This window comes from Moschus berezovskii, chromosome 4 (genome assembly GCF_049115385.1).
Source record: "Moschus berezovskii isolate FMDL1 chromosome 4, NW_MosBer_1.0, whole genome shotgun sequence".
In the NCBI taxonomy this organism is placed as follows: domain Eukaryota; kingdom Metazoa; phylum Chordata; class Mammalia; order Artiodactyla; family Moschidae; genus Moschus; species Moschus berezovskii.
Genome location: NC_142463.1, coordinates 18,416,132 through 18,428,379, shown reverse-complemented (window position 1 = coordinate 18,428,379; position 12,248 = coordinate 18,416,132). Strand labels below are relative to the sequence as shown.

Genomic DNA, 12,248 nt, shown 5'->3' with positions numbered 1-12,248 from the left:
GAACACCTCATCTCTAGCGAAACACAGATCCCTGTGACCATGGAGGCTGACCGGACAAATATCCTTTGCTGGCCACTTATAAAATAGAGGGAACTTTACTGTTTAGATTTTTTTTAATGAAAGCAAGGGGGGGAGGACTTCACTATTAGAGGGCTAAGAAATCAGTGAAAGTAATATTTAAAGGAGAAAATGAAAAGGAATTGGTTAAAAAGAAAAAAGCTTGTGGGACTTCTCTGGTGGTCCAGTAGTTGATAATCTGCCTTCCAATGCAGAAGACACAGCTTCCATCCCTGGTCAGGGAACTAAGATCCCACATGCCATGGGGCAACTCAGCCCCCATGATGCAACTACTGAACCCATGAGCTCTACAGCCTGTGAGCTGCAACTAGAGAAGCCTATGCACCACAACTGGAGAAATTCCATGCATTGCAACGAAGAGCCCACATGCCACAATGAACACCCCGTGCAGCCAAATATATATACATCCATATATACATATATACCTCTTCTTGCTTCTGCCCTTAGTATTCTGAGTCTTTTACTCAGTAACTTTTATTTTTTAACTTTAGGGCTGCACAAGAAGGGAGTTTTGCCTAGAATTCTCCTCTTCCTATACTTCAGGGTTCCCTCAAGCAGATGTTGCAAACTGGAGGTTTGGTTATTTGCGTTACATTTAGTCCACAAAGTGTATGAAAAGTTTTAAATTTGTTAACATTCATAAGACAGGAGATTTCACATAAAAATTATTTGCAGCTTCTCTTGCATAATAGGCAAATTCTGACAATATAGAAGGGTGCTTCTTCATTCAGCAAGGGAAACAAATTATCTTTATAAAGTGGTATCCAAAATACTCAAGGAATAAGTTAGCTGGTTCTCACTCTAAAACTAGGGAAGAAAAGTAAAAGAATCAAGCAGCCAGGGACTGAACATGATCAGAAGCAGAGGATGGAGATACAGGAGAAAACATCTTTAGAGCTACACTGTGAGGTAACATCTCAAAGTGGGATAGTCTTCTCGCCATTCCCTCTCACAGTATTTCTAGCTATAGATTCTTAGAAGTCTGTATTTCTGAATATCCACAGGATGCTAGGTTCCTCCTCTCTCAGAGAGATGAATAATTTATTGCTTCTCTCAGAGCTTATCCCACACTTATCCTTCACTGCTCTCGTCCTTTCTCTCTTCCTATCCTATGAAATCCAGTTTTTGATCAGTAATGCAAAGGTCCTAAATCTGCCAGAGAGAGAAGCCCATGTATGAGTGTTTACTTGTATCTGACTCTCCATGACCCCATGGACTGTAGCTCACCAGGCTCCTCTGTCTATGGGATTCTTCCAGGCAAGAACACTGGAGTGGGTTGCCATTTCCTCCTCCAGGGGGTCCTCCCAACCCAGGGAGTGAGCCTGCATCTCCTGCATCTCCTGCATTGGCACACTGGCACTCAGATTCTTTACCACTGTGCCACCTGGGAAGCCAGCTGATACAACACACACACACACACACACAGCAGGTGAAGCCCTCTGGAAATGCTCACTGCAAAACTCTCCACAAGGGAACACACAGACACACAGACACACACACACAGAGAGACACACACACACAGCAGGTGAAGCCCTCTGGAAATGTTCACTGCAAAACTCTCCACAAGGGAACACACAGACACACAGACACACACACAGAGCAGGTGAAGCCCTCTGGAAATGTTCACTGCAAAACTCTCCACAAGGGAACACACAGACACACAGACACACACACACACAGCAGGTGAAGCCCTCTGGAAATGTTCACTGCAAAACTCTCCACAAGGGAACAGGATAGAAAACAGCTTTGGTTTTTATTAAAATACATTATAGGTTATACAGTCCTATTTGATCAGAGAAATAAGAATAAAAATAACAACAACAAAAACAACTTTGAATCACCACCACTATTAACCTTGTTTTATAAGAATTATAAGAATAACAAAAATTCAATATTATCATATATAGAGATATTAAAATTGACCTAATTGTCCCCCAAATGTGCTTTATGACTTTTCTCCCTTCTGTCTGGGTTCCAGCAAAGTCTGCCCTCGGCATTGGCTATTTTATCTCTTTAGCTTCTTAACCCTCCTCCTCCATCTTTGTTTACTTTTTTTGTAAATATAATTGACTTTAAGAGTCCAGGTCAGCTAGCTCACAGCATGTCCTACATGTTCTTTTTGTCTGATTATTTACTCACAATCAGATTGATTAAACATTTCTGGCACAAACACTCTGAATGTGATGTGTGCTTCTTATTGCATCACATTAGAAGGCATATAATGTCAGACTATCACATTGGTGGTTTAGTCACTAAGTCGTGTCCAACTCTTGTGGCCCCATGGACTGTAGCCTGCCATGCTCCTCTGCCCATGGGATTTTCCAGGCAAGAATACTGGAGTGGGTTGCCATTTCCTTCTCTAGGGGATCTCCCCAACCCAGGAATTGAACCCGGGTCTCCTGAACTGCAGGCAGATTCTTTACCAACTGTACTATGAGGGAAGTCCAACTATCACATTGGTATGTTAAATTTGATCATTTGGTTAAAGTGTGGACCCTCAGAATGTTTCCTTCCCTTGTGATTACTAAGTTAATTATTAAATGATTAATATGAGAATTAATAAGTCAATTTTCTTACATGTGTAATGGTACTATGATTATGTAATAGAATATGCTTATTTTTAGCAGGTGGAAGCTGAGGTAGTTAAGAGAAAGTAGCATCAAAAACTCTGCAACTTACTTTTGAATAAAGGAATACTATTAATAACTCTATGCCCACAAATTTGATAATCTAGACGAGATGAACTTATTCCTTGAAGACACAAACTACCAAAACTCAGACAGAAAGAAATTGACAATTGGAACAGGCCTGAATCCACTAAAAACAGAAATCACCAGGCCCAGGGTTCAGGGGTAAATTTTACCAAATTTTAAGAAAGAAATTAAATCAACCCCCCATCATCTCTTTCAGAAGATAGAAGCAGAAGAAATACTTCTTAACTCATTCTTTGAGGCCAGCATTACCGTAATACCAAAACCAGATGAAAACATTACAAGAAAAGGAAACTACAGGCCAATCTCTCTCAAGAACGTAGATGCAGAAATCCTCAGTAAAATGTTAGCAAATCAAATCAGCAATCCATAAAAAGAATTATATACCATGATTGTGGGGTTAATCTCAAGTATGCAAGCCTGATTCAACATTCAAAATCAATTAATGTAATACACCACATCAACAGGCTAAAGAAGAAAAATCACATGATCATATTAATAGATGCAAAGGTATTTGACAGAATCCAACACCAAGTGATGATAAAAGCTTTCAGTAAACTAGGATTAGAAGGAAATTAGCTCAACTTGATACAGTGTATCTATAAAAACTCACAGATGACAACATTCTTAATGGTGAGAAAATAGAAGTTTTTCCACTAAGATCAGGAATGATGCCAGGATGACCCATCTGATCACTCCTTTTCAACATTGTACTGGAAGTCTTAGCTAGTACAATAAAACAAGAAAAGGAAATAAAAGCTATACAGATAGGAAAGGGAGAAATAAAACTGTCTTTGTTCACACATGACACAATTGTCTATGTAGAAAAATCCAAAAAAATAATTAAAAAACTGACTGGAAGAGTAAAGATCTGATTAAGAGAGATAAGGATATAAGCAATTATAGGAAGGTTGTAGGATACAAGGTGAATGTACAAAAGTTAATCACTTTCCTATAAGCCAGCAATGAGCAACTGGGAATTGAAATTAAAAACACAATACCATTTACAGCAGCATCCCCAAAATAAAATACTTCGGTATGAGTCTAACAAAATATATAAGATCTATATGAGGAAACAAATAAAACCCTGATAAATGAACTCAAAGAAGAACTAAATAAATGGAAATATATTCCATGTTCCCAGACCTTTAAAACTGGGATAATGTGATGCATAAATCATTTTTTACTCTACTTGCTTATTGAAGGTGTTTAAATGAGCATGTATTCACATTTAACATGCATGAATAATTGAATGACATAATGCCTTGTGACCTTATGTGCATGTTGGCGTGCTAAGTTGCTTCAGTCATGTCCAACTCTGCAACCCTATGGACTGTAGCCCTCCAGAATAATTTCAGACTATTAATGCTATAACATTTAAATTACACAATTAGAAACTTTAAAAAACATATGGTATCTATACACCAACGTGATTAGGTGTGTACAACAAAGATAAAAAGCTAGGGAAAAGTTCAGGGGAAGATAAAACAAAAATTACCTCAGATTGCCTCTGAAAGACAGAATTGTAAATATTTATTCTATAATGAGACTTATTTTATAATGATGCAAACACAGAAAATTTTATTAAAAACTATAATTTCTGAGTTCTGGTTTAATTTTTAGATCACTGAATCAAAACTGTTTTCCCCAAAAGATATTACCCAACAGTCTCATTTGAACATCTGGGAGTTCATGGTTCACGTATTGCTGAAGCCTGGCTTGGAGAATTTGAGCATGACTTTACTAGCATGTGAGATGAGTGCAATTGTGCGGTAGTTTGAGCATTCTTTGGCATTGCCTTTCTTTGGAATTGGAATGAAGACTGACCTCTTCCAGTCCTGTGGCCACTGCTGAGTTTTCCAAATTTGCTGGCACACTGAGTGCAACACTTTCACAGCATCATCTTTCAAGATTTGAAATAGCTCAACTGGAATTCCATCACCTCCACTAGCTTTGTTCATAGTGATGCTTTCTAAGGCCCACTTGACTTCACATTCCAAGATGTATGGCTCTAGGTCAGTGATCACGCCATCGTGATTATCTTGGTCGTGAAGATCTTTTTTGTACAGTTCTTCTGTGTATTCTTGCCACCTCTTCTTAATATCTTATGCTCTGTTAGGCCCATATCATTTCTGTCCTTTATCGAGCCCATCTTTGCATGACATGTTCCCTTGGAAACTAATTTTCTTGAAGAGATCTCTTGTTTTTCCTAGTATGTTGTTTTCCTCTATTTCTTTGCATTGATCAGAGGAAGGCTTTCTTATCTCTCCTTGCTATTCTTTGGAACTCTGCATTCAGATGCTTATATCTTTCCTTTTCTCCTTTGCTTTTCGCTTCTCTTCTTTTCACAGCTATTTGTAAGGCCTCCTCAGACAGCCATTTTGTTTTTTTGCATTTCTTTTCCATGGGGATGGTCTTGGTCCCTGTCTCCTGTACAGTGTCACGAACCTCCGTCCATAGTTCATCAGGCACTCTGTCTATCAGATCTAGTCCCTTAAATCTACTTCTCACTTCCACTGTATAATCATAAGGGATTTGATTTAGGTCATACCTGAATGGTCTAGTGGTTTTCCCTACTTTCTTCAATTTAAGTCTGAATTTGGCAATAAGGAGTTCATGATCTGGATCATGGAGAAAGCAAGAGAGTTCCAGAAAAACAACTATTTCTGCTTCATTGACTATGCCAAAGCCTTTGACTGTGTGGATCACAATAAACTGTGGAAAATTCTTTAAGAGATGGGAATACCAGACCACCTGACCTGCCTCTTGAGAAACCTGTATGCAGGCCAGGAAGCAACAGTTAGAACTGGACATGGAACAACAGACTGGTTCCAAATAGAAAAAGGAGTACATTGTATGTTGTCACCCTGCTTATTTAACTTATATGCAGAGAACATCATGAGGAACTCTTGGGCTGGAAGAAGCACAAGCTGGAATCAAGATTGCTGGGAGAAACATCAATAACCTCAGATATGCAGATGACACCACCCTTAGGGCAGAAAGTGAAGAGGAACTCAAAAGCCTCTTGATGAAAGTGAAAGAGGAGAGTGAAAAGGATGGCTTGAAGCTCAACATTCAGAAAACTAAGATCATGGCATCTGGTCCCATCGCTTTATGAGAAATAGATGGGGAAACAGTGGAAACAGTGTCAGACTTTATTTTTTTGGGCTCCAAAATCACTGCGGATGCTGATTGCAGCCATGAAATTAAAAGACGCTTACTCCTTGGAAGGAAAGTTATGACCAACCTAGATAGCATATTAAAAAACAGAGACATTACTTTGCCAACCAAGGTCCATCTAGTCAAGGCTATGGTTTTTCCAGTGGTCATGTATGGATGTGAGAGTTGGACTGTGAAGAAGGCTGATCGCCGAAGAATTGATGCTTTCGAACTGTGGTGCTGGAGAAGACTCTTTTTTTTTTTTTGGCTCTTTTCAGTTTATTGCATGAAGGAGTTACACTAGTCCAAGTTAAAAGCAGACCCCAAATGGTTACATTATACAAGCTGTGAGGTTTTTAAACTTGTGACAAGGGACAGAAGGGAAATTCTACTCATTGCAAGGAAATCCTCACTTAAGCTTCAGTGACTCAAAAGCACTTAAAACCCATGAACCTTCAGCTGGTCATCCTTAGCCAGTCCAATCTCTACCAGGAACTGGCATATGTTCTTGCGCTGGCCACCCTGTAGCTGAATTACTTCTCCATATTCTGGATGCTCAATTACAGTACCATTGCAGGCAAATTTCTTTTTAAACGCCTTCACTAGTTTCTTTTTATCGTAATCATCAGCGATCCCTTGGACAGTAGTAAGGGTCTTCCTGCCGTTTCTCTGTTGAATTCTTATATGGATATAATCCTCAGTGCCAGCAGGAAGCAGATCATCACCCTTACTTGCATCAGCAAAGGGGTCGAAAGAGTGGAGGTTCTGGATAGCGGACATACGATAGGATTCCTTTTCCTCGGTGGAAACGGCCTGCGGAAGGCGGCGGCGGGAGAAGGCGGGCAGGGGGGGCGGAGCGTCGGGAAGCGAGGGGGCTCAAGGGGGAGGCTGCTGAGTCCTCGGTGGCGGCTCAGTGACTGGGGTTGGAGAAGACTCTTGAGAGTCCCCTGGACTGCAAGGAGATCCAACCAGTCCATTCTAAAAGAGATCAATCCTGGGTGTTCATTGGAGGGACTGATGCTAAAGCTGAAACTGCAATACTTTGGCCACCTCATGCGACGAGTGACTCACTGGAAAAGACTGATGCTGGGAAGGATTGGGGGCGGGAGGAGACGGGGACGACAGAGAATGAGATGGCTGGATGGCATCACCGACTCTGTGGACATGAGTTTGAGTGAACTCTGGGAGTTGGTGATTACAGGGAGGCCTGGCGTGCTGTGATTCATGGGGTCGCAGAGTCGGACACGACTGAGCGACTGAACTGAACTGAACTGAACAGTCTCATTTATTTAAATATAAATACTTTCGAACTATGGTGCTGGAGAAGACTCTTGAGAGTCCCTTGGACTGCAAGGAGATCAAACCAGTCAATCCTAAAGGAAATCAACCCTGAATATTCACTGGAAGGACTGATGCTAAAGCTGAAGCTCCAATACTTTGGTCACCTAATGTGAAGAGTCAACCCATTGGAAAAGATCCTGATGCTGGGAAAAATAGAGGGCAAGAGAAGGGGGCGACAGAGGATGAGATGGTTGGATGACATCACTAATTCAATGGACATGATTTTGAGTAAACTCTGGGAGAGAGTGAAGGACAGGAAAGTTTGGCATGCTGCAGTTCACGGGGTCACAAAGAGTCGGACACATCTTAGCAACTGAACAACAACAATTTCTAAGAATCAATTTTATAGTAGGTGGAAAAGAGATCCCTAATTCATGTTAATTCTAAACCAATCAGTTTACTGCAGACAGATTCAAGCACTTATTATATGCACTGAAATACATTCACAATTTTTATGTATATGCAAATAAGTGAACACGTTATTGTCCAAAGGAAAAAAGACAGGAAAAAGTGGAAAGTGGAAATGTCAGAGAGAGGAATATAACTGAAGGTGAGAAACAGCTGATAAGGGACAAAAGAATTCCACTAGACGTGGCAACTGGAAATAACTGGAAGAGTGAAGATCTGATTAAGGTAGATAAGGATGTGGAGCACTGAAACACTATAGATGATAATGTTTTCACTCTGGCAGATGAGGCTGCAAAGATGGCTGGAGATCAAAACAGAAGGCCTTTGCATACCATGCAAGGAAGCTTTGGACACTTTCTGCTAGAGTTCTGGGCTCAGAGATTCCTTCCAGCTTAGAGATCGAACTTGTTTAAGCATCCCAGGCACTTGGCAAATTGTCTGGCATGCAGCAGGAATTCAGAAGTGTTTGCTAAATTGAAATAATTTCTTCTTCTTGTAAGCAATGAGAAGCCAGGCAACATTTTATCAGATGCTGTGTTTTTTGTATTAACAGTCAATCAACAAACTGTCCCAGTAATTTTCCTCTCTTGTGTCACTTCCAGGATGGCTTCTTTTTCTCCAATAAATGTGGTCTTTGAACAGGATGTTCCCTTTCACTATGTTTTTGTCACCAGTTCTATCTCAGCAAGTCATAATAGGGTTGTACCTCCCTCCTTGTGTCAATACTTTTAAAATCTGCTCTGTTTGTGTTGGTTACTCTTTACACACAGCTGTACACTTGAGGCAGAGATCTCTCTCTTCCCCTCCAGCTCTCCTCCATCCACCCCACCCTGCCCCCTCTCTCTCATATCTTACATAGACTCTGACTAGAGATACTCTGTGTGATTACCCAAACCACGCTTCTAGGACCCCAACATAGTTCCATGTCAAAAATCGTTTTATTATGTGCTTTCAAGTCATAGTATTTGCCCCCTGGAGTGAAAGATTAAAATCTTGGTACCATATTGACACTGAACTAATCAGTATAATTTTACATTCACTTTTCACTAGTTCACTTAGCCTGAATTAGTATTTAATAATGGGGATCAGTTCAGTTCAGTCGCTCAGTCGTGTCCGACTCTTTGCGACCCCATGAACCACAGCACGCCAGGCCTCCCTGTCCATCACCAACTCCCAGAGTTCACTCAAACTCATGTCCATCAAGTCGGTGATGCCATCCAGCCATCTCATTCTCTGTCGTCCCCATCTCCTCCCGCCCCAATCCTTCCCAGCATCAGTCTTTTCCAGTGAGTCAACTCGTCGCATGAGGTGGCCAAAGTATTGGAGTTTCAGCTTTAGCATCAGTCCTTCCAATGAACACCCAGGATTGATCTCCTTTAGAATGGACTGGTTGGATCTCCTTGCAGTCCAAGGGACTCTCAAGAGTCTTCTCCAACACCACAGTTCAAAAGCATCAATTCTTCGGTGATCAGCTTTCTTCACAATGGGGATAAATTTATGCAAATATATGTCCTTTTTCTCATGTAGCTTTCCTAATCATCAATTGCATGAGTTTTCAAGACAGTGAAGAGAATGTATGACTTAAATAATTAAACATGTGAAAGCATCTAGTCCAGAACTTTCAGAGAATAAAAACTGAGTAAGTATTAGGCCCCTTTCCTTTGCTTCAACTTCTTCCTATTTCCCCATTACTGAATAAACTGACTCCATATTGGATCTATTCCTTTAGCACTAACCCTGTGCTTAGTCATGCTGGCTCTGCACCTTTTCCAAAATAATGTTGCCTATAGCCTGAAATCCATAGGATAGATAGCCCATTCTCAGGGCTCTGACTTTAAAAGTGTAACACTTTCCCATTCATATAGAGATAAAAAGTTGCAGAACAGAGAATAACATTTGTCATGTTGGAGGTTTATAGGAACATTGTGACCAGACCTGCCTGTACAGCTGCACCAAGAAATCTGCAATAACTAGCCATACCCCCTTCCGTTTTAGTACAAAAGAAACCCAAATTCTAACTCAGGTAAGATGTTCCTTGAGATGCCAGTGTGCCATCTTCTCTGTCTACTGGCTTTTCAAGTAAATCACTATTCCTTGCCCCACAACTTGTCTCTTGATTTATTGGCCTATCCTGTGGTAAGCAGCATGAACTTGGACTTGGTAGCATTAACAGGTTATATATATATATATGTATGTATGTATACATATATATATTTTAAAAGATGTTAAAAATTAGTTTTATTGTGGTATGATTACATAACATTAATTGCACCTATTTTAAAATGTTCAGTTTGAAGAGTTTTGACCAATGCATTGTTGTTCAGTTGCTAAGTCATGTCTGACTTTGCAACCCCATGAACTGTAGCACACCAGGCTCCTCTATCCAACACTATCTACCAGGTAATATATTTAATCAACAAAATAAATAAATACATGGAGGCCTGGTGTGCTGTGATTCATGGGGTTGCAAAGAGTCGGACATGACTGAGCGACTGAACGGAACTGAAGTCAGACAAGGCTTCCTAAATTTCTTTCAAACCCATGCCCTCACCTAGATCCTATTACTTCTTCAGGTTATATTTTCATAATTTTTTTTCCTTGCTTCACTGCATTGGTATCCAGCTCAATATTGATAGAGTCATGTTTGGTCCTTGTCCTGTTTCTGATCTTGAAAAGAAAACCTTCAAAATTTCACTATTAAATAATACGTTTTATGTGGAGCTTTTATGGATAGATACCCTTTTTCAGGTTAGGTTCTCTACTAGTCCTAATCTGCCAAGCAGTCTTAGCATTAGTGAATGTTGGATTTTATTGATTTTTTTTCTATATCTACTGAAATAATACAATTTTTCTTTTTAATCTATTTAACTTATTAATGTGGTTAATCACATTGATGAATTTCTGTAATGTTAAATCAGCCATGTATATTCTTAAGATAAGCCCAACTCAATTGTGATGTATTTTTTTTTATATATATTGTGGGATTTGCTGCTGCTGCTGCTAAGTCACTTCAGTCGTGTCCGACTCTGTGACCCCATAGACAGCAGCCCACCAGGCTCCACCGTCCCTGGGATTCTCCAGGCAAGAACACTGGAGTGGGTTGCCATTTCCTTCTCCAATGCAGGAAAGTGAAAAGCTAACCACCATAATATTGTAAAGTAATTACCCTTCAATTAAAATAAATTAACTTTTTTTTCTTCAGGATTTTTACATCCTATTTTTAAGTAGCTTGACCTGTAATTTTCCAGTCTTATCTTTGTTGGGTTTTGGTATTAAGGGTGTGCTAGTCTCAAAAAATGAGAAGAGGTATCCCTCTTCTTCTACTCTCTGGGAGAGTTTGTGTAAGACTAGAATTTTTTTTTATTCATTTCAGTCTTTTAAAATAAATCTCCAGGAAAGCCCTCTGAGCTTGGAGTTTTCTTCATGGAAAGATTTTTGATTATTATTAAATAATTAACAATAAACCAACTATTTTTTATTTCATTGGTTTATGTTTATAGGATTTTAAGGTTTTCATGACTTCTTGAGTTAGTTTTGGTCAGCTATATTACTTTAGAAATTTATTTTCATAAAATTCTCAAAACTTTTGATATAAAATTGCTCACAATATTCTCTTTTTGTCTTTTGAACGTCCGTAGCTTCTCCATTGCTGTCCTGGCCATTCCTATTCCTGATGTTGCTCATTTGGCACAGGTGCTTACACACACACACATACACCCACACACACACTCACAAAACCCCCACTCTTCCATGATCAGTCTTGCCAGAGGTTTGCCAATTTTATTAATCTTTTGAAAGAGCAAAGTTTGGGCTTTGTTAATCCTTTATGCTGTAAAATTTTTCCACATCAAACTCTTATTATTTTGTTTTCCTACTTTGGGTCTAATTTGCTATATGATATGTTTTCTAACTTCTTAAAATAAATGCTGAGATTTTTCAGCCTTTGGTGCTGTTTTTCTAATATATGCCTTTAGGTCTACAAATTTCTCTCAAAGCTTGATTTTAATAGCATTATACGAGTTATGACATGTAGTGTTTTCCATACCATTCAGTTCAAACTATTTTCCAATTTTCATTATGACTGTTTTTCTTTGATCCAATGATTCTAAGTTCTTTTTTAATTTCCAAACATAAAAGGATCTTCTAGCTATATTTCTGTTATTGATTTCTAATTTAATTTCCTATGGCCAGAGAATTTGTTCTCTATGTTATCAACCGTTGCTGACTTGTTGGAATTTGTTTCATGTGTGGTCTGTGGCTTCTTCATTTACCTGATAAAGTCTAACTGCTTTAATGTGACCTGAATCACTATCTACCCACCGAGTATAATCCCAATTACATCCTACAAACTAGCCATATGAGCCTTCCCACAGTTTTCCAAACATGCCATGCTCTTTCATACTTTGTGCCTTTGCCCGCAATCTTCCCATTGCTATGTCTCTACTGCTATACCCTGTGCTTCCTATTCTATTCAGCTCAGGTTTCCCCTCCACCGTGCAGCCTCTCCCGGCCTTTCCCTCAAGCCTGAACCTCTCTACTTGGTGAAGGGCT

General features: G+C 39.6%; 1 protein-coding gene and 1 pseudogene across 2 annotated transcripts in view; both read right to left on the bottom strand.

Moving 5' to 3' along the window:
• The window catches only part of ST3GAL3 (ST3 beta-galactoside alpha-2,3-sialyltransferase 3), a 215,402-nt gene that overhangs the window by 142,008 nt on the left and 61,146 nt on the right, over positions 1-12,248 (bottom strand). The gene's annotated exons all lie outside the window — the stretch shown is intronic.
• LOC148777998 (eukaryotic translation initiation factor 1 pseudogene) lies at positions 6,192-6,880 on the bottom strand (annotated as a pseudogene).